The sequence below is a fragment of the Triticum dicoccoides genome, chromosome 2A, assembly GCF_002162155.2.
Source record: "Triticum dicoccoides isolate Atlit2015 ecotype Zavitan chromosome 2A, WEW_v2.0, whole genome shotgun sequence".
NCBI lineage: Eukaryota > Viridiplantae > Streptophyta > Magnoliopsida > Poales > Poaceae > Triticum > Triticum dicoccoides.
Window position 1 is genome coordinate 645,647,987 of NC_041382.1, and position 24,508 is coordinate 645,672,494.

Consider the following 24,508-nt stretch of genomic DNA (forward strand, 5'->3'; position numbering starts at 1 on the left):
GTATTACAAGAGTTGATCTATCACGAGATCGTAATGGCTAAACCCTAGAGGTCTAGCTTGTATGGCTATGGTAATGAATATCTATCCCCCCCCTCCGGACTAAGCCCTCTGGTTTATATAGACACCGGGAGGATCTAGGGTTACACAAGGTCGGTTGCAAAGAAAGGAATCTACATATTTGGTCGCCAAGCTTGCCTTCCACGCCAAGGAGAGTCCCATCCGGACACGGGTGCAGTCTTTGGTCTTCGTGTTGTTCACAGCCCATCAGTCTGGCCCATAGCTAACAGGCCGGACACCTGAGGACCCCTTAGTCTAGGACTCCCTCGGTAGCCCCTGAACTGGCTTCAATGACAAGGTATCCGACGCGTGGATCTGTCTTCGGCATTGCAAGGCGGGTTCCTCCTTCCGAACTCCAAGATAGTCTTCGGACGAAACAAACATGTCCGTATCTGCAACACACAGCCGCAGAGAGTATAATATTTCATGAATCCAATCTGCTAACCACTTAGTGACGTGACGTCACGCTTGCCCAGTCATTGTTTCAAACCGTTTCCTGTCCCGCCGTTCCATGTTCCGGGGCATCGTTTTTGTTGTCACGTCCTGTCGAAGCAGAGATCATGTCCCCTTATCGCGGGATTCTCATCAATACGAGCGTGGGTAACCCAACCGTCCTGCGGGAAAGATTCCTTAGGAATATGCAGGTTCTCAGGCTTAGGAGGAGGCGTTCAATACCCGCTGCCTTTATAAAGGAACCAAGGGCCGTCTTTTTTATGCCAAACCTCTCTTCAGCGTTCCCAACCTTGAGTTCTAGCACCCATGGTCCGGCTTCATTGCTTCGAGCCTCCCCATCATGTCAGGATCCAGCCCTCAAGGTCGATGGGTGGTTTCCTCCGTTATAGAGGAGGATATTGCGAAGCTTCGAGCGGCCAGATACTTGACCGCGGAGATCCACCATAGGCTTCCTGCTCAAGGACATGTTATTCCGACCCCCAGATCTGGTGAGAGGGCCGTATTCATGGACCCGGGTGCCATGATTTCATATCTGAACCGTTTATGTTATCACCATTATACCTATGTTCTAGATCCGATCTTACAAGTCATATTCACCTACTACGTGTTATGATCCATAAACCCCGGAGTGAAAATAGCCAGGATACTTTCTAGTGATGACCGTAGTTTGAGGAGTCCATGTATTCACTATGTGTTAATGCTTTGTTCTAGTTCTCTATTAAAAGGAGACCTTAATATCCCTTAGTTTCCATATGGACTCCGCTGCCACGGGAGGGTAGGACAAAAGATGTCATACAAGTTCTTTCCATAAGCATGTATGACTATTTACGGAATACATGCCTACATTATATTTATGAACTAGAGCTAGTTTTGTATTCCCCTAGTTTATGACTGTTATATGATGAATATCATCCAACGAACCCACCGATCCAATGCCTACAAATTTTCTACATATTGTTCTTGCTAAGTTACTACTGCTGATGTTACTGTTTCACTTGCTACAAAATCATTGCTATCATTGTTACCATTACTATTGTTGCTACCACTACTATCAAAATTATCATATTACTGTGCTACTGATCATATTGCTGCAGATATTTAATCTCCATGTGTGGTTGAATTGACAACTCAACTGCTAATACTTGCAAATATTCTTTGGCTCCCCTTGTGTCGAATCAATAAATTTGGGTTGAATACTCTACCCTCGAAAACTGTTGCGATCCCCTACACATGTGGGTTATCACCTCGCGTGCCAAGCAAATGATGGTGGCTCGTATTGCCTCAGGAGGCCCAGCCTCGAGTGATGCATATCGGTTGTCGTTCCACAGGTGGTGGATCGGTTGGCGCTACCACTCATGAAAGCTAAGTACAATTACCTCATGTGGGGCATCAACTGTCACTAGAGTTTGTTCTTCTTGCGACCTTGGTGGAGCTTGTTGTAACATCCCAAATTTTCAATTTGGAATGTTATACACTAGATCATCATTGCATATCATATTTTATTGCATTTTAGTTGATCCTAGAAATTCTACGCAACTCAAGGACCCTCGGAGAGAGTTGGGGATTTCGTTATTTTCATATTTGAGTTCTCTCAAATTTTGAAAATAGGATCATTTGATTTTATTTATTTTATCTTCAATTATTTCTATTACAAAAATATGAGAGAGGGAATAAAATGACTTTCCCAAAATAAAGAAATATTGAGGATTTAATAAAAGAATCAAATAAGATTTTATTTGGGTTTTATTTGCTATTTTATTTGAATTTAGGAAAAATGCGCGTTTTTCAAAATTGCATTTAGGCCCCAAATAAATGTTCATCCTGTGCGGCTTGATTTTAGAAGCCGGGGAAAATTTATTTCGGGATTTTTGGAGTCCCTTTAGATTCCTTTTGTTTTTTTTCTGAGCATAATTATTTAAAAAAACGCGAACCGACCTATCGGGCCGTGTCCGACCCGGACACCTGGCCCGGCCGGCCTTATAAGCCGGGGGAGGCCAGCCGAGCCACCCCAAACCCTAGCGCCACCGCCGCCTCGCCTCGCCGCCGCGCCACGCCGCCGCCGCCCGGAGCCGCCGCCCACCACCTCGCCTCGCCGGAGGTTGACCCTGCCCCGCTGCCGGTTTTTCTCGAAAAACCGTTCGGTTTTCCATTTGGTTTTTTGTTCGATTTTTTAATAGATCGGTTTTTCCGGTTTATTTAATTAGCGAGCGTTCGCTCGTTCGTTCGTTTTAACAAACGCGTTCATCGTTTCGATCCAGATAACGAACGTTCGTTAATCTGTTCGTCATTTTCTTTTTCTCGGATTAAATCCGCGATTTTTCTGATCGCGATTCCTGATCCGATTTTTGTTCTAGTATAACTTTTCGCTCGTTTATCGGAATCAGGCGATTCAAGCGCCTGGAGTTTCGTCTCGAAAGTCTCTTTCTGTTTAACCAACTCAAACAAGTTTTTGCCTCTGTAAAAATTGCCCTAGATCCAGAATAGTAAACAAAGCTTGTTTCTTTTGCCGTTTGTCTTTCGTTGCTTTGTTCGATTTGGTTCTTTTTGCCAACCGGAGTTCTTAAGTTAAACTATCTAGTTAGATCTCTTATTTGAGTTTTACCCGTGCATTAGATGAGTACTTATTGTATGCTTGTCTGTTTGCGATAGAGTACCCGAAGTGCGCCGCTTGCTACTTCGAATCGCTAGGTTTCCCGGATCATCGGCAAGGCAAGTAACACTTTGATCATACCTCCTACTACCCAGTTTTATTGCATTAGATCAATCCTCACACATTGCATGATTAGGATCCAATTAAATTTTGGGTTTGGGAAGTAGTTGAGGTAGTACCTATTACCTGTTTATTATCACACCTTTGGGAGTTACTTCTACGTTTGCTTATTATGCCATGCTATGCTAGTAGACGTGGATTGGGTGAGTGAAATCCATGACAGATGTGAGATTGTTAAATTAATGGTTTATCTAAGGTGGCAACTTAAATACACATCTGGGTGGATTGAGGCACCTGTGTATTCCAGCGATTGTCTGTTTTTCTTTTGGACCGCCACCCAGGCTCAAAGGGATCATGAGATTATTCATGCTAGAAACTTCTGTGTGCAGTCACAAGCTACTATGGGCTCTAGCATAGTTGAGTAAGTTGTGCGAACTCTTACAGTGGTAGACTAGCAGATGTAGGGGAAAGTAGGTGTAACGGTCTACCCGATCGTAAGGTGCTAGCGCTTCTGAAAGACTATGTCTCGGTCATCCGTTTCTCAAACAACATGAACTGCGAGAAATCAGACGGAGGCGATCGAGTCTTGTGGGAAAAAGTGCGCAAACCTCTGCAGAGTGTATAAACTAATCATGATTAGTCGTGTCCCCGGTTATGGACAACTTGAGTATCTAGTACATGGATTATCATGTGAATCTCATCATGTTACTCTAATTAATTTTGTTGGGTTTTAATGATGATGCTTAATTGGGATTGAGAGGGTGTCTACACTCTCAATGTTTAACAACTACCATTACAGTTAAATGAAATTTATTCCTTTGCAGTAGGGAAAAATTGGCTTTACGCAAAACTGTAACCATAGAGCTTTCTACCAGCCAAATATGCATATAGTATAGCCTATATCCTTTGTTGCTCTCTATGTGTTACATTGCCAGCATATTCCATGTGCTGACCCGTTTCAGGCTGCAACGTTCATGTTGCAGACTTTTTAGACGACGAGTAAGGTGCTTTTAGGTCGTGGTTCTATACTCAGTGATGCCGTTGGAGTTGATGGACTCACTTATCTTCCAAGCCTTCCGCTGTTATCGTTATTAGATGGCCTTAAGCCATATTTATTGTAATAAGTTCTCATATGAGACACTCGATGTAATAAGTGTGTGATTGCTACTCTGTTATAAATCCTTCAAGTATTGTGTGGTGTCAGCATTACTGATCCAGGGATGACACCTGAGCATAGAGATTGGACCATTTGAGGTCTGGTCGCTACAAGATAGTATCAGAGCACACGCTGACTGTAGGACACGACCACTAAGCTAAAGCCCTAGATCACTACTCACTCTCTTCTCATTCTGACATCTCATCTTTTCTACTCTTTTAGTATGGTGGATGCAAGGAACAAGTTCACGCAACCGGATGAAGATACACCCTTTGGACGTCACTTGAAGGAAGTCACTAGATACCTGAACATAGGAGTACCAAGCTTCACCGGAACCTACAATGCTACTTTACCTAAAGAGGAGCGCTGGATGATTCAAGTTCAAGTTCCATGAAGGACGTTCATGCTAGTCACTGAGCCCATAGATTTTTGCTTTGATGCACCAACTTGGAACCTATGAAAGAGCATGGCAGCTCACATCGCCATGGGACGCATTGGAGAAGTTTACCGCAATGATCTCAAGGATACTATCTACCAGATTTGTGGGCTCTGAAATGAGCACTGGGAGATGATCAGCAACAGGAAGGATAGATCAATTGCAGCTTTTATCCAGGAGTTAAACCAGCACATTCGACGTCAGGAGAACCAGATGTGCGCCGACATGATAGATCTGAAGAAGGCGAGGACAAGAATCAACGAACTGGAGGAAGAACTCAAGGCTACACGTGAAGATTATGAAGAGGAAATTGAAGTACTAGTGGATAAGAATGACGATCTGATCAAGAAGATTGGAATATTTATGGGAGGCCCTACACCAGTAGAAGAAGACGAAGAACCCAAGGAGATTCGTTCGGAAGACTACATCATCATCTACGACACCGACTCGGATCCAGATGATAGTGATGATGACTATGTTGATGAAGCTGTAGCAGATATCATGGAGTCTGCAACCGAAGAATATTTCTAGTAGACCCCCCAACAGTAGTAGTAGTCCACCATGTAAATATAGTAGTACGAGCACTTTTGCGATAGTTAGATCGATTGTATGCCCTTGTTTGATTGAATGAAGTGAATTGTTTGCTTTTGCCTCATGTGCATATGGGTAGTGTTTTCTCTCTAGACCCCTCTCTATTCTTAAATCTCATCTTTTCTAAACCCTCAGATGCCTCCGAGACGTGACCCCAGATTTACCTTCCCACCGGAGCTCACCCAGTTGATCCAGCAGCAGAACACATTGATGCAGTTGCTAGTCCAGAATCAGAATCAGGGGAACAACAACAACAACAACCCACCACCACCTGTTGATCACTTAGCCTGTTTTCTTAGGCTGAATCCGCTGGTGTTTTCTAGTAGCACCGAGCCGATAGTAGCAGATGATTGGCTCCACAAGACAGAAAGGGAGTTGACCACGGCAGGATGCACAAATGCGGAAAAGGTGAAGTTTGCCACACATCAGCTTGAAGGACCCGCAGCATCATGGTGGGAGAATTTCACCGCCACTTTCCCTATCGACACTGTCACATGGGACCTGTTTCAGCAGGCTTTCCATACTGCCCATGTTTCAGCAGGAGCTATGGCCATGAAGAAGCAAGAGTTTTGCAACTTGCTCCAAGGAGGACGGACAGTTGGCCAGTATGTGGAGGACTTTAGTAAGCTAGCACGTTATACCCCAGATGATGTTGCTACGGATGCAGCTAAGCAGGAGAAGTTTCTGGAAGGACTGAATGATGAGCTGAGCATGCAGTTGATGGTAGCAACCTTCCACAACTACCAGGAGTTGGTAGATCGTGCTCTCATGATTGAAGGGAAGCAGCAGCAGATTGAGAACCGCAAGAGGAAGTATGGACAAGGGAAGTACAATTCAGGAGCTCAGCAGAAGCCATGTTTTACCCCTAGACCGGGAGGACATTTTCAGCATACCCATGGAGGAGGTAGCTCGCACAATCACAATGGCACCAAGAATGGTAATGGGAATGGAGGAAGCAACGGCCAGAACCGTACCAACCCATCAACCCCAGCCAAGAGAGACCTGAGCCAAGTCACTTGCTTTAAGTGCCAGAAGACCGGACATTATGCCAATGAATGTCCTGAATCTCAGAATGGAAATGGCAATGGAAGCTCTCGGAAGAAGCCGAACCCTTTCAATAGGGGACAGGTGAACCACGTTAACGTGGAGGAGGTTGAAGAGCAGCCGGATGCAGTAATCGATAAGTTTTTGGTTAAGTCATTTACTGCACTCATTCTTTTTGATACTGGTGCATCACATTCATACATATCAAGGGAATTTGTGGATAAGTATAACCTGCCCACCAAAGTTCTTAGAACACCTATGTTAGTAAGCTTACCAGGAGCGGAGTATATGGCTAGCCAAGGATGTTTTCAAGTGCCATTGAGTATAGGTAGGCATGTGTTTCCCTCGGATTTGATTATTTTAGAATCACAAGGTTTGGATGTAATTCTGGGTATGGATTGGCTGTCGATGTATGGAGGGAACATCGGTTGCGCTAGTAAGTCAATTTTTCTTACCACCCCAGAAGGGAGAAGGATCAAGTATGTATCCCGGCATGTGCCAAGGAGGACTCAAGTAAATTGCTTAACAGGAGTTGTGCAGGAGGAAGTACCAATAGTGAAGGATTACCCTGATGTATTTCCAGAAGAGTTGCCAGGCATGCCACCGGATAGAGATATTGAGTTTTTGATTGAGCTTTTGCCAGGCACAGGGCCAGTATCTAAGAGACCATATAGGATGCCCGCAAAGGATTTGGTAGAGATTAAGAAACGGATTAAGGATTTACTGGATAAAGGTTATATTCGCCCAAGTTCTTCACCTTGGGGATCGCCAGTACTTCTAGTGGAGAAGAAGGATGGATCGTTAAGGATGGTTGTTGATTATCGAGGATTGAATGAAGTAACCATCAAGAACAAGTACCAACTACCGATGATCAATGATCTGTTTGGTCGATTGCAAGGAGCTAAGCTATTTTCCAAGATCGAGTACCCAATCAGGATACCATCAGCTGAAGATTCGAGAATAGGATATACCTAAGACGGCTTTTACCACCAGGTATGGGCTGTACGAGTAGACCGTTATGTCATTTGGCCTGACTAACGCCCCTGCATATTTTATGAACATGATGAACAAAGTGTTTATGGAGTTTTTGGATAAGTTCGTCATGGTGTTCATTGATGATATCCTGGTATACTCGAAGAATGAAGAGGAGCATAAGGAGCATTTGCGTTTGGTACTTGGTAAGCTCCGAGAACATTAGTTATATGCCAATTTTAGCAAATGTGAGTTTTGGTTGAAGGAAGTTGGATTCCTCGGGCATGTTATATCCGGAGAAGGTATAGTAGTAGATCCCACCAAGGTTGACACTGTGACAAATTGGGAAGACTCAACAACAGTTGGAGAGATCCGGAGTTTTCTTGGACTCGCAGGATACTACCGGAGGTTTATTGAGAATTTCTCAAAGATTGCAAAGCCTATGATGGAGTTGTTGAAGAAGGATACCAAGTTCATATGGACCGAGGAATGTGAGGCCAGTTCCCAGGAGTTAAAGAAACGTTTGGTTACATCACCTGTGTTGATTTTGCCAGATCAGACCAAGGATTATGAGGTGTATTGTGACGCTTCACGTCGAGGACTTGGAGCAGTGCTTATGCAGGAAGGAAGAGTTTTTTCCTATGCCTCACGACAGCTTAAGCCTCATGAGTTAAATTATGCGATGCATGATTTGGAGTTAGCAGCCGTAGTGCATGCATTGAAGACTTGGAGACATTTTCTCATCGGAAACCATTGTGAGGTGTACACAGATCACAAGAGTTTGAAGTATATTTTCATGCAGAAGGAGTTGAATCTCAGGCAAAGGAGATGGTTGGAGCTCATCAAGGATTATGATATGAGATTGCATTATCACCCCGGAAAGTCTAACGTAGTAGCCGATGCGCTGAGTCGTAAGAGCCATGTCAACACACTAATGACGGAAGATTTACCAAGGGAGTTAGCCGAGAATCTTCATGAGCTATGTTTGGAGATAGTTCCGAGAGGCTATGTAGCAGCACTGGAGATTGTAGCGACCTGACCCGAATGGGTCAAGTCTCTGTGCTTAAGTGTCATCCCTGGATCGGTATGCTGACACACACAGTACTCGAGGATTTATAACAAAGGTAAATCACATGTATAAGTAACGTAAATACTATTACCTCAAATCCAAAATAGCGGAAGTAACAAGGTTGTGGATTCCCATCAACACCAACAGCAAAGTTGAGTGTAAAATTGTAACCCTAATGTATCACTTACTCGTCGTAAGATAATCCTGCAACATGAGACGTTGCAGCCACAGAGGGTCAGTACATTGAATGTACTGGCAAATTCACACCATAGAGAATGATGAATACAGACTATCACTACATGCTTATTTGGCTGGTGGAAAAGCTCTATGGTTATAAGGTTTTGCGTAAAGCCAATTTTTCCCTACTGCAAAGGAATAAATTTTATTTAACTATCATGGTGGTTGTTAAACATTGAGAATGGTTGACAGCATTCTCAATCCCAATTAAGTAACATCATTAAAACCCAACAATATTCATTTAAAGTAACGTGATGAGATCAACAGGATAATCCAAGAACTAGATACTCAAGATGTCCATAACCGGGGACACGACTAATCATGATTAGTTTGTACACTCTGCAGAGGTTTGCGCACTTTTCCCCACAAGACTCGATCTCCTCCATTGGTTTTCTCGCACTGCATGGTGTTTGAGAAATGGATGACCGAGACATAGCCTTTCAGAAGCGCTAGCACCTTACGTTGGATAGACCGGTACACCTACTTTCCCCTACATCTGCTAGTCTATCCTGTAAGAGTTCGCACGACTTAATCAACTATGCCAGATCCCATAATGGCTTGTGGCTGCACACGGAAGTTTCTAGTATGAATAATCTCATGATCCCTTTGAGCCTGGGTGGCAGTCCAAAAGAAAAACAGGCAAGTCCTGGAATACCCAGGTGCCTAGACAGGCAAGTCCTGGAATACCCAGGTGCCTCAATCCACCCAGATGTGTGTTTAAGTTGCTACCTTAAGTAAACCATTAATTAACAATATGTCATCTGTCATGAAACTTTCCCTTAACTCCAATTCGTTTAACTCCTCGCAGAGGGAACACATGAAGACATGCTCTGTCTCCAATTTCATAGACTACCTCCTTGAGTTTTTGAGTCTACATAACTCTTCTGCCTGGACTAAGCTACCTTCAGTCTATCTCGAATCAACTTAACATTCTCTTCTGACTCCTTGATCACATTGGGTCCAAACAACTGACGGTCTCCAACTTCATCCCACATACTCTTGGGGTATCACACATATCGAGACAAAACTCATATTCATTTTGTCCGAAATCCACTCAGTGGAGGATCCTTATCTTTTCCAAGAGTCAAGGGTTCTTATAGGGTACTACCACCCTTAAAATGCACAAATCTTCCATAGACCATATTTCTCTTATCCTCAAAAATGGTCAAAATCCTTCTTCATAGAGTAACAACTCATAAAATCCATATCAGCACCAACGATGCTACTTTATTCATCCTCAAATGATTACAATCTCTCGCTTTTCCATTACATGTCTCAACTCAACACCTCAATATAAAAGAGAATGTTCTCACTTCTACTACTCCATTTCTTTTGTTGCAAACTCAACTATCTAGCACAAGTCTCCTTCTCCTTGGGGCATTCTCTGGCAAAGTGCCCTGCTCCATTACAACTAAAACATACTACTTTTGACAAGTATCGAGGTTTCCTTTTGGGAAATTGTTGAGGTAGTGTCCTGACTCCTTGCACCTGTAACAGGTGATATGACTCAGATCCTTCCTGGAATCCAATTTGTTTCTCTTCCTAGACCTTTTCATGCCAATCAGGGCTTCTATTTCCTGTGGGTCATATTCTACTTCCTCTGTCAGGAATTCTACTAGATCCCCATTCAAACATTTTTGGGAGATGTGTCCTTCTTCTCCACATGAATAGCAGGACTTAGTGCAGGGTTTACTTGGGTCCTCTTTAGGTGTGTCCTCCACATCTTCCTTCATCACAGCTTCTTCTAAAATTTCCATGAGGGCTCCTTTCATTACTTCTTTCTTCTGCTGGATGGTTCGTTGTACCATGGGGTAAATGTGACACTGAGCAGGATAGGGGGTAGTCCCTTCACACAAGAAACAAGTAATCTGCCTAGTTGGGCATTCTTCCACTGGGTGACTTCCTTCACAATTAGTGCATTCATCCTTGTGTTCTTTATGGGTATGTCCTATTTCTCCATAAATCTTGCATGCACAAGGTTTCTTCATATCCTTTCCAGAAGGCTTCAACTTCTGGGACACAAGTCGAGACTTCGGCATTGTCAACTTTAATTCTTCCCAAGTGGTTACTCCTTGCCATCCATCCATGGTTTGGTATATCCTCCACCAAGTAGCAGCACCTCTTTCAAAGCACTGAAGAGCATGCTGGGTCATATCCTTTCCGACTACAGGATTATTCTTCATGTGATCCTCCATGTTCTGAATCCATCGGTCTGTCTCCAACTGACTCATCGGTCCAGAAAATACAAGCTCATCTCCATTCATCCTCTATTGGGTCCATGTGGGTTTGGGGTAAGATAAGAGAGAGGGAGAGGGATACACACAATACAAACAAAAGCTTTGAAAAGACATATTTTATTCGTGGCCGTCGGGAAAAACATCAAACAAATGACAGCTCACAAACGTCTCATCTAACGTAGGTATATAACAGGGGTTTGGTCTTCTAAAGGTCAATAAATCTTCAACGTCTCCAAATTCTTCAAGCCTTGTTCATGCCTCCAATGGCTTCTTCCGATCATGCTTTTCTTTCTCAAGTTCTTTTGCCAGATCAACTCTGTTGACGCGAAGTCTCTCGTGACGTCCTTTAATATTCTGGAGTTGCGTTCGAAACTTCTGGTTTCAACATCCTTCACATGAACCATGGTCATACTGTCCATTCAGTTCCTGACAAATCTCCGGTATCTCGAGGTTGTAGCTCCTCCAGCTTGGCTACTTTTAGCTTTTGGTTCCTGAGTTCTTCATGAAATGCTTCCTTGTCTAATACGGCTTCATGGAGCTCCACCTTAAACTTCTTGATGTACTACTCCAGATCCTGGTGATACACCGGCTAAGGTTAAAACTTCATCTTACTAATAGGTGCTCCATCAGCCTTCTTCCATCAAATCCATTCTGAAGAAATGCATCCTTAACTCAGCACGGTGACAATAGCATCAGCGGGCGATGACATCACGGATAACCGTGTTTCTGCTCTTGTCATTCCCATGAGCTATCATTCCATAGTTGATATCTCCTGCCTTAGGGTTTTCTTTGACAAAACTTCGAGTTCTCATGCTCCTTGTTTTGGTCTTTCTCCAATACACCTTGATCTCGGGTATTGACAACTTCCATAGTCTGCCAAGTTCCATAAGGGTAGCCTTCCTAGGTCATACAAATCTGGGAATTCTTCAGAGCCTTCAAATTCTACTTGTCTTCGGTCTTCAACCATTGTAGTTTCCATTATTCAGATGCACGGAAAATAATCTTCATTTCGAAGTGGTCTTAGTTGTCCGATATCTTGTACTTCTTGGAGTGGTCTCATCAGTCGAATCTTCATGTGGTCAAAAGGGGAAAGGGGTATGGTCTCACTAAAGGGAATTTTTGAATAAGCTCAGAAGAGAAGAGAGGTAAAAAGGTCTTTTTGAAAAGGAAAGTTGTAGGGAAAATCTTTCCTATGGTCTTGCCAGCTTCTAGGGTCACGTCCTACAGTCAACATGTGCTCTGATACCATCTTGTAGCGACCCGACCCGAATGGGTCAAGTCTCTGTGCTTAAGTGTCATCCCTGGATCGGTATGCTGACACACACAGTACTCGAGGATTTATAACAGAGGTAAATCACATGTATAAGTAACGTAAATACTATTACCTCAAATCCAAAATAGCGGAAGTAACAAGGTTGTGGATTCCCATCAACACCAACGGCAAAGTTGAGTGTAAAATCGTAACCCTAACGTATCACTTACTCGTCGTAAGATAATCCTGCAACATGAGACGTTGCAGCCACAGAGGGTCAGTACATTGAATGTACTGGCAAATTCACACCATAGAGAATGATGAATAAAGACTATCACTACATGCTTATTTGGCTGGTGGAAAAGCTCTATGGTTATAAGGTTTTACGTAAAGCCAATTTTTCCGTACTGCAAAGGAATAAATTTTATTTAACTATCATGGTGGTTGTTAAACATTGAGAATGGTTGACAGCATTCTCAATCCCAATTAAGTAACATCATTAAAACCCAACAATATTCATTTAAAGTAACGTGATGAGATCAACAGGATAATCCAAGAACTAGATACTCAAGATGTCCATAACCGGGGACACGGCTAATCATGATTAGTTTGTACACTCTGCAGAGGTTTGCGCACTTTTCCCCACAAGACTCGATCTCCTCCGTTGGTTTTCTCGCACTGCATGGTGTTTGAGAAATGGATGACCGAGACATAGCCTTTCAGAAGCGCTAGCACCTTACGTTGGATAGACCAGTACACCTACTTTCCCCTACATCTGCTAGTCTACCCTGTAAGAGTTTGCACGACTTAATCAACTATGCCAGAGCCCATAATGGCTTGTGGATGCACACGGAAGTTTCTAGTATGAATAATCTCATGATCCCTTTGAGCCTGGGTGGCGGTCCAAAAGAAAAACAGGCAAGTCCTGGAATACCCAGGTGCCTAGACAGGCAAGTCCTAGAATACCCAGGTGCCTCAATCCACCCAGATGTGTGTTTAAGTTGCCACCTTAAGTAAACCATTAATTAACAATCTCTCATCTGTCATGAAATAATCTCAAAACCCAATCCACGTCTACGAGCATAGCATGGCAATATAAGCATAACGTAATAGTAACTCCCAAGGGTTTGATAATAAACAAGTAATAGGTACTACCTTATCTACTTCCCATCCCACAATTTAATTAGATCCTAATCATGCAATGTGTGAGGATTGGTCTAATGCAATAAAACTGGGTTGTAGAAGAAGGTATGATCAAAGTGTGAACTTGCCTGCAATGTTGATGAAGATGATTCGCACTCAAAACTCTTGATAGATATACTCGTCACACTCCGGTCAATCTATCGTAAGCAAGCAATAGTAACCACACATAAGCAATCACTCAAAAGATCAGAAAGAACGAAGAAGACGATTTGGAAACATCAAAACCAAGCAAATACTCTTGCAACATAAAACAATTTCTAACAGTACCAAAATTATGTGAATTTGGCCTTATTAGAATGTTTAGGTCAAGATCTTTGATTTGCAAAAAGGATCAACTCAAACGGAGCTACGAAACTCAAGTTATGATCAAACGAAGTTTGAATTCAAATCTGATCTAATTCAAATTTTAAACTTTTCAAAAACATGTTTGATTTGGATTACTGGATAGAGGAGATCGTAACGAAGACGTGAGCGTTGGTTTCGTTGGATTTGGACTAACGAGCAAAAAGTTATGGTCGTTTGAAAACTAGGGGCCAATCTGTAAAATTCTAATCACAGACGGGTCCCTGGCAGAAATAAAATAAATCGAAAAGGCTATATAACGAACATTCGCTAACGAACACTAACGAACGAACCGTTCGCTAGATTAGAAAAAAAACAAACGGATCTAATCCGTTAGATCTAAATCCAACGGACGAGAGGCGGGGAGGAGTATCGCGGCGGCGGGGACGTCGGCGGCGAGGAAGACGGTGGCGGCGGCTTCGGCGTTTGAATGGGGAGGCGGCTCCGGTGGCTCTCCGGCTCGGGCGTCACCACCAGAAGGAGCGGGGCGACGAGGCGGAGACGAGGGAGGCGGCAGCTCCGGTCGAGGGCGACGGGACGGTGCGGGGCGACGGCGGCGGATCTCGTCGGAGCTCGAACTCCGACGAGTGCGGGCGGTGGCTGCAAACGCCGCGGCGGCGGCTCGGCTTCGAGCGGTGAGATGCGGGAGAGAGAGGGGTGTCCGGGCGGCGGCTTTATAGGAGGAGGGGAGGCACGGTGGCGTGGGGAAGGGGCGGCCGGTGACGGGGCGGCGCCGGACTCCGAGAGGAGTCCCGGTCGGGGACGACGGGCGAGGCGGCGCGGAGCTGGGCCTTGGCCTGGCTTCGGCTGGGCCGGCCCAGTCGAGAAAGTTTTTTTTATAAAACGTTTTCCAGACAAATAAAATAATAAAAGCAAAAATAAATAAAATATAATATAGGCATATTATATATCAAAATTTTCAGAAAAAGATTTTCTACGACATGAACATTTTTATAACTTCAAATAAAATCCACACAAATTCAGATAAATCAAAGAGTGCTACTGGTCTATTAAAATCCAACTAAAATCATTTTAAAAATACCAAAATGATTTCAAATTAATATTTCTCCAATTTTCTGTTGTAGGGAATCATGTTACCCTAATTTCCATATATTTTATTTTTGGAGAAAAATAATTTGAATAAAACGCAAATAAATCCAAATTGAAAATTAATTCCAAAAGGACTTGAAATTGATCCTTTGAAACTCCCAACTCATATTTCATAATTTGAAGAAGTCATTTTATCTTCTCTCGTGAAAATCATTGAGCTGCATCAAGTTTATGAATTGAAAATTTCCAAATGAAATCCAATTATTTTCAAATACCCTTTCATTTAATTTAAATGGAAGAAGTCATATCATCTTCGCTCAAGGGTTTTGTATTTGAAAAGAATTTGAATTCATGGAGATCAGAAAGCAAATATGAAAGTTTGGGAAAGTCCTTTTATTCCCTCTCATTTAACTTTCAAAAAGTTTCGAATTCACTCACTTTCAGACAATCAATCAAACAATCAATCAAATCTATCTATTTATTATAACATTCCAAAATTTAGAATTTTGGGATGTTACAAACCTACCACCCTTAAAATGAATCTCGTCCTCGAGATTCAGAGAGGCTAGCAAGAAAAATGTTAGGGTTTGGGGGTCTCCTCAAAATACATCGATCATCACAGGGGTCTAGGGTGCTACCACCCTTAGAAGCATGGTTACTGTTCCATCAAAACTCATATACTCCATCCTTATTCTTGACAGTGTCGGTCTTCTCAGATCCTCGAGAAAATTCCTTATCCGGGCTCTTCCGGTAGTGGCATAACCTTACCACAATTATTTTTTCCATTCCTCTTGGTAAGGTTCTTCCGAGATTGGGTCTTCTTAGTTGACGGGTCTGGTGCCAAAACTAAACAACTATCGATATCTCATGGTGGTCAACAATTTATGGTTTCTCCTGCGGGAAATGGGTCTGGGTGATCCTCACCGTATAACCTACGGTTGGCAAAGCTGCCTTGTACAAGGGAAAAAATACCTATACCATTCTAAGGCTTAAACAAGGTTTAATATCGCCGTCTCTCTACTATAGGTAAGTCACTCAGATTTACCATCCGATATAGCAAGGCGAATAATAAGAGTAAGTCGGTATGGTGATCAATCCATCCCGCACCCAAATCATTACCTTGTATACGGTTTAGCGAATCTCACATTGTAACACTCGGTCATCCTCACAAGCATCGCAGAATTTCTCTCGTCGACGAACCAAGTTCGGAATAGTCCATTGATTCTGCAAGCCAGACAAACATCTATCGTTCCTTCACAACTCTCAGGTTTTGCGTAAACTCCTATAAAATTGTCTATCGATAAGGGCATATCCTCTTCCAGGGTTTTTCCTTCAGCAAGAGTATTCTTGCTTCTTGGCAGGTCCTGGGGCCTGTGGGTTATGGCACACCTCATCACTTGTAGTCCTTCAACTTATCATCGGGCAACTTATCGCTATTCCAACTTCCAACTTCCAGCGTCCTAGCATACTTAGAATCCATCCAATTGTATTGTCTTCTTTCCTTCTATTGGCACCAAACTAGGACATGATTACTCAGACACATCATGGAGTTTCCATTGATCGATATTTCCGACATCATACCTCCTTTATATCCAATAGTAATTTATCTCTTCATCCTCGTGGGATATCCATCATACCGAGATAAAAACTTATACTTATGAAGTCCATATTCCACTTCGTGGAACATCATTATCCTTTCCGCGGTCAAGCGTCCTTGCACGGGAATATTGGCCATCTCTGCATGGCACTTCTTCAACAGGGAACCGTGAAACACATCCTGAACTCCTGACAGTCCTTCGGGTAACTCCAACTTGTAGGCCACTTCTCTCATACGCTCCAAAACTCAGTATGGTCCTACAAATCTCGGGGCTAACTTTCCCTTAACTCCAATTCGTTTAACTCCTCACAGAGGGAACACATGAAGACATGCTCTGTCTCCAATTTCATAGACTACCTCCTTGAGTTTTTGAGTCTACATAACACTTCTGCCTGGATTGAGCTACCTTCAGTCTATCTCGAATCAACTTAACATTCTCTTCTGACTCCTTGATCACATTGGGTCCAAACAACTGAGGGTCTCCAACTTCATCCCACATACTCTTGGGGTATCACACATATCGAGACAAAACTCATATTCATTTTGTCTGAAATCCACTTAGTGGAGGATCCTTATCTTTTCCAAGAGTCAAGGGTTCTTATAGGGTACTACCACCCTTAAAATGCACAAATCTTCCATAGACCATATTTCTCTTATCCTCAAAAATGGTCAAAATCCTTCTTCATATGCCCAGTCGAGAAAGTTTTTTTTTATAAAACATTTTCCAGACAAATAAAATAATAAAAGCAAAAATAAATAAAATATAATATAGGCATATTATATATCAATATTTTCAGAAAAAGATTTTCTACGACATGAACATTTTTATAACTTCAAATAAAATCCACACAAATTCAGATAAATCAAAGAGTACTACTGGTCTATTAAAATCGAACTAAAATCATTTTTAAAATACCAAAATGATTTCAAATTAATTTTTCTCCAATTTTCTATTGTAGGGAATCATGTTACCCTAATTTCCATATATTTTATTTTTGGAGAAAAATAATTTGAATAAAACTCAAATAAATCCAAATTAAAAATTAATTCCAAAAGGACTTGAAATTGATCCTTGGAAACTCCCAACTCATATTTCATAATTTGGAGAAGTCATTTTATCTTCTCTCGTGAAAATCATTGAGCTGCATGAAGTTTATGAATTGAAAATTTCCAAATGAAATCCAATTATTTTCAAATACCCTTTCATTTAATTTAAATGGAAGAAGTCATATCATCTTCGCTCAAGGGTTTTGTATTTGAAAAGACTTTGAATTCATGGAGATCAGAAAGCAAATATGAAAGTTTGGGAAAGTCCTTTTATTCCCTCTCATTTAACTTTCAAAAAGTTTCGAATTCACTCACTTTCAGACAATCAATCAAACAATCAATCAAATCTATCTATTTATTATAACATTCCAAAATTTAGAATTTTGGGATGTTACAGAGATTCAGTCTACGTTGATGGATAAGATCAGAGAAGCCCAGAAGACCGACAAGGAGATAGCTTCTATTAAGGAGAAAATGAGCAAAGGAAAAGCTAAAGGATTTTGTGAGGATGAGCACGATACCTTATGGTTTGAAGACCGTGTTTATGTGCCTAATGACCCAGAGATCAGGAAATTGATTCTGCAAGAGGCCCATGATTCACCATATTCGATTCACCCAGGAAATACCAAGATGTATTTGGATTTGAAGGATATTTTCTGGTGGACCGGAATGAAGAAGGATATTGCGGAATATGTAGCAGTTTGTGATGTATGTCAGAGAGTAAAGGCAGAGCATCAGAAGCCAGCAGGATTGCTACAGCCATTGCCAATACCCGAATGGAAGTGGGATAAGTTAGGCATGGATTTTATTACGGGATTGCCCAGGACTCGTTCAGGCTATGACTCGATTTGGGTTGTAGTCGGTCGTTTGACAAAGGTAGCTCACTTCATTCCAGTGAAGACTACCTATACCAGTGCAAAGTTAGCAAACATATACATGACCAAGATCGTATGTCTGCATGGCGTTCCAAGGAGCATTGTATCAGATAGAGGAACCCAGTTTACCTCAAAGTTTTGGAATCAGTTGCATGAAACTTTAGGTACCAGGCTAGAGTTCAGTACAGCTTTCCATCCGCAGACAGATGGACAGACCGAGAGAGTCAATCAGATTTTGGAGGATATGCTGAGAGCTTGTGCGCTAGATTACAGATCTAGTTGGGACGAGAATTTCCCATATGCAGAGTTCTCTTATAACAACAGTTATCAATCCAGTTTGAAGATGGCCCCTTTCGAAGCCTTGTATGGAAGGAGGTGCAGGACCCCATTGTCATGGGATGAAGTTGGAGACCGCCAGTTGTTTGGACCGGATCTGATTAAGGAGTCTGAATAGAAGGTGAAATTGATTCGCGATAGGCTCAAAGTAGCCCAATCCAAGCAGAAGAGCTACGTAGATTCAAAACGCAAGGAGACAGTTTATGAAGTCGAAGACCGAGTATATCTTCGAGTATCTCCTCTTCGAGGAATTAAGCATTTTGGAGTTAAGGGAAAGTTAGAGCCAAGTTTTGTAGGACCATACAAGGTTTTGGAGCATATGGGAGAAGTAGCCTACAAGTTGGAATTGCCCGGAGGATTGTCAGGAGTTCACGACGTGTTCCACGTTTCCCAGTTGAAGAAGTGCCACGCGGAGATGGCTGATATACCACTGAGAGACACAGTGCCGCTGGAAGAGATTCAGTTGGAAATTGATTTAACCTATGAGGAAAAACCAGTCAAGATTCTTGAGTATGCCAGCCGAGTCACCCGCAGCAAGGTTATTAAGTTTTGAAAAGTTCAGTGGAGCCACCACACAGAGGATGAAGCCACCTGGGAACGAGAGGAAGATTTGCTGAAGGAGCACCCTCACCTATTTTCTAGCCAACCCGAATCTCGAGGGCGAGATTCATCTTAAGGGGGTAGGTTTGTAACATCCAAAATTTTCAATTTGGAATGTTATACACTAGATCATCATTGCATATCATATTTTATTGCATTTTGGTTGATCCTAGAAATTCTACGCAACTCAGGACCCTCGGAGAGAGTTGGGGATTTAGTTATTTTCATATTTGAGTTCTCTCAAATTTTGAAAATAGGATCATTTGATTTTATTTATTTTATCTTCAGTTATTTCTATTACAAAAATATGAGAGAGGGAATAAAATGACTTTCCCAAAATAAAGAAATATTGAGGATTTAATAAAAAATCAAATAAGATTTTATTTGGGTTTTATTTGCTATTTTATTTGAATTTAGGAAAAATGTGTGTTTTTCAAAATTGCATTTTGTCCCCAAATAAATGTTCATCCTGTGCGGCTTGATTTTAGAAGCCGGGAAAATTTTATTTCGGGATTTTTGGAGTCCGTTTAGTATTCCTTTTGTTTTTTCTGAGCGTAATTATTTAAAAAAACGCGAACCGACCTATCGGGCCGTGTCCGACCTGGACACCTGGCCCGGCCGGCCTTATAAGCCGGGGGAGCCCAGCCGAGCCACCCCAAACCCTAGCGCCACCGCCGCCTCGCCTCGCCGCCGCCCGGAGCCGCCGCCCGCCGCCTCGCCTCGCTAGAGGTTGACCCCGCCCCGCCGCCGTTTTTTCTCGAAAAACCGTTCGGTTTTCCATTCGGTTTTTCGTTCGGTTTTTTTTAGTTTTGTTTTTTTAATAGATCGGTTTTTCTGGTTTATTTAATTAGCGAGCGTTCGCTCGTTCGTTCGTTTTAACGAACGTGTTCATCGTTTAGATCCAGATAACGAACGTTCGTTCGTTAATCTGTTCGTCGTTTTCTTTTTCTCGGATTAAATCCGCGATTTTTTTGATCGCGATTCCTGATCCGTTTTCTGTTCTAGTATAACTTTTCGCTCATTTATCGGAATCAGGCGATTCAAGCACCTCGAGTTTCGTCTCGAAACCCTCTTTCCGTTTAACCAACTCAAACAAGTTTTTGCCTCTGTAAAAATTACCCTAGATCCAGAATAGTAAATGAAGCTTGTTTCTTTTGCCGTTTGTCTTTCGTTACTTCGTTCGATTTGGTTCTTTTTGCCAACCAGAGTTCTTAAGTTGAACTATCTGGTTAGATCTCTTATTTGAGTTTTACCTGTGCATTAGATGAGTACTTATTGTATGCTTGTTTGTTTGCGATAGAGTACCCGGAGTGCGCCGCTTTCTACTTCGAATCGCTAGGTTTCCCGGATCATCAGCAAGGCAAGTAACACTTTGATCATACCTCCTACTACCCAGTTTTATTGCATTAGATCAATCATCACACATTGCATGATTAGGATCCAATTAAATTGTGGGTTTGGGAAGTAGTTGAGGTAGTACCTATTACCTGTTTATTATCACACCTTTGGGAGTTACTTCTACGTTTTCTTATTATGCCATGCTATGCTAGTAGACGTGGATTGGGTGAGTGAAATCCATGACAGATGTGAGATTGTTAAATTAATGGTTTATCTAAGGTGGCAACTTAAATACACATCTGGGTGGATTGAGGCACCTATGTATTCCAGTGATTGCCTGTTTTTCTTTTGGACCGCCACCCAGGCTCAAAGGGATCATGAGATTATTCATGCTAGAAACTTCCGTGTGCAGCCACAAGCTACTATGGGCTCTAGCATAGTTGAGTAAGTTGTGCGAACTCTTACAGTGGTAGACTAGCAGATGTAGGGGAAAGTAGGTGTAACGGTCTACCCGATCGTAAGGTGCTAGCGCTTCTGAAAGACTATGTCTCGGTCATCCATTTCTCAAACACCATGAAGTGCAAGAAATCAGACGGAGGCGATCGAGTCTTGTGGGGAAAAGTGCGCAAACCTCTAGAGAGTGTATAAACTAATCATGATTAGTCGTGTCCCCGGTTATGGACAACTTGAGTATCTAGTACTTGGATTATCATGTGAATCTCATCATGTTACTCTAATTAATTTTGTTGGGTTTTAATGATGATGCTTAATTGGGATTGAGAGGGTGTCTACACTATCAATGTTTAACAACTACCATGATAGTTAAATAAAATTTATTCCTTTGCAGTAGGGAAAAATTGGCTTTACGCAAAACTATAACCATAGAGCTTTTCACCAGCCAAATATGCATATAGTATAGCTTGTATCCTTTGTTGCTCTCTATGTGTTACATTGCCAGCATATTCCATGTGCTGACCTGTTTCGGGCTGCAACATTCATGTTGCAGACTTTTCAGACGACGAGTAAGGTGCTTTTAGGTCGTGGTTCTATACTCAGTGATGCTGTTGGAAATGATGGACTCACTTATCTTCCAAGCCTTCCGCTGTTATAGTTATTAGATGGCCTTAAGCCATATTTATTGTAATAAGTTCTCATTTGAGACACTCGATGTAATAAGTGTGTGATTGCTACTCTGTTATAAATCCTTCAAGTACTGTGTGGTGTCAGCATTACTGATCCAGGGATGACACCTGAGCACGGAGATTGGACCGTTTGAGGTCTGGTCGCTACACCTGTTGCCTCTTTTTCACGCGAGTTGCTTGCACATTAAAGGAGGGCTCCCAGAGCATCGCGCCTCGGGGGCCCTCACTGGCTCTCGGTGCCCCCACCCCCTGGACTTTTCCCAGGCATCGCAACCTAACATACCAGCGGTGGCTGAGGCCTGCCTAAGGGTCGGGTCCTGACCTGTAGAGCATTTTTGGCAAGTAAGAAAAAAGAGCAGCAAACCTCGCGAGGAAGAGTTGGGAGGACACACGCAATTAAAACCACAAAGGCATTTGTGTAGACACAAAGAACATTGGTTTTTCACGCACCCCTCGTAGGGCTTGCGTTGATCTGGTGCGGGAAGAAGACGAGATAAAGAGGAGGCTTCAAGGGGGCACATCCTGACGCCGCGCGAACTCCCCGTGTGACGCAACCACCTCGCGTCACCCTGAAAAGCTAAGTTAATCGTCTGCACGACTCGATGGTCTTTGGTGGGGCTCCTTCTTTTCCTACCCTCACTCAAGGCGGAAGTCTCTTTTCTCGCGTAAGCCGCTTGTGCGTCAAGGGGGAGCTTCTTGGGCACCATACCTCATGAGTTCTTACCAGACCCCGGAGCCCTCGCCTCCTGGCCTTGTCCAAGCATCGGGACCTGACATACTAGCGATGGCTGAGGCTTGCTCGGGGCTGGGTCCTAGCGACGCAGAGCACTAGGGTGATCGTGAAGAAGGGGGCAAGCCTACCGGGGAATGTTAAGAATGATCTCGATTTTGGACCTCAAAAGCATTAAATTTAAAGCGCGACTGCCACGGTTGTTTACACGCCCCCATGGGTGTCACCTCCATCTAAACGTAGAAAAGAAAGAAAGCAAAAGAAGCCCAGGTGAGGCGTGTCACCATTGAGGCAGCGGCGCGGGCACAACCACGCCTAGTCGGAGTCTGATATGTCTCCAACGTATCTACGATTTTTTATTGTTCCGTGCTATTATATTATCTGTTTTGGATGTTTTATATGCATTAACATGTTATCTTATATTATTTTTGGGACTAATTTATTAACCCAGAGCCCAGTGCCAGTTTCTGTTTTTTCCCTTGATTTTGAGTTTTACAGAAAAGGATAATATCAAACGTAGTCCAAACGGAATAAAACTTCCGCGATGATTGTTCTTGGACCAGAAGGCATCCAGAAGACTTGGAGAGGGGGACAGAGGAGTCCCGAGGAGGCCACAAGCCTGCTAGGCGCGCCCCAAGGGGCACATTGAGGGCTTGTGGCCCCCTCGGGTCTGCTCTAACCCTAACTCTTGCTCTATAAATTCCGAAATATTCCGAAACCACCAGAGGCATCCACCAAAATACTTTTTCGCCGCTGCAAGCCTCTGTTCCCGTGAGATCCCATATTGGGGCCTTTTCCGGCACCCTGCTGGAGGAGGATTCGATCATGGAGGGCATCTACGTCAACCTTATTTCCCTTCCGATGAAGTATGAGTAGTTACCACAGACCTACTGGTCCATAGCTAGTAACTAGATGGCTTCTTCTCTCTCTATGATCTGCAATACCATGTTCTCCTCGATGTTCTTGGAGTTCTATCTGATGTCTTATTCTTTTGTGTGTGTTTGTCGAGATCCGATGAATTGCGGATTTATGATCAGATTATCTATGAATATTATTTGAGTCTTTTCTGAACTCTTTTATGCACGATCAAATATCTTTGTATTTCTCTTTGAATTATTGGTTTGGTTTGGCCAACTAGATTGGTTCTTCTTTCAATGGGAGAGGTGCTTAGTTTTGGGTTCAATCTTGCGGTGTCCTCTATTATGGCCGGCATATTAGGGGTTTAGCCCAGTGGGTTGTGTCCCAAGTTATCTTATTATTAGGGGCTTAGCCCAATTATCTTATCGTTATTAGGATCGTTTTCTTAGGAGTCAAGTAAACCTCTCTATATAAGGAGAGGAGATGTATCAATCTAATCAAGCAAGAAGCAATCATTATTTGCTCGGCTTCCTGAAGGGAGCCAGGAGACCTAACCCTAGCCGCCTCTTGCGCCGACGCCGCCTCTTCTTCATCGCGCCACGGCGCCCCCGCCACCGGGAGCCGCAATCGCATCTCCATCAACCCTCCCCCTTCCCGTACAACCTACGCCCTAGACCATGTAGGATCCTAGCTCCTACCAATTTGGTATCAGGTAGCTCGGTTCCGATCATGTCTACACCACCACCCAACCCGCCGCTTCCCGTCACCACCGCGCCACTGCCTCTCTCCACCACGCCGCTGGACTCCACTGCCGGCGCCTCCACCGGTCAGACGCCACCGCCCTCCACCATGCCACATGTCGCCATCTACTCGCTGGCGGAGATGACCGGGGTCCTCAACGACCTCGTCACCGCTGTCCAGGGCATACGCCTCTACCTGGCAGGGCCTTGCGGGCGGCTGCCCAGCTGCCCTGCCCTGGTATGTGCCCACCATGGCGCCGATCGAGCCTCTACACCACCACTAGCCCAGTCAGCCGCTGCCCACCGTCGCCCCTTACTAGCCGCAGTGGCCGGCTCCGGCGATCGTCGTGCCCCCGACGCCTCCCGGGCCCGGGCAGCCGCAGGCCCAGCTGCCGGCCCACCGCCACCCACTACCGCGCCTCAATGGCCACAGTGG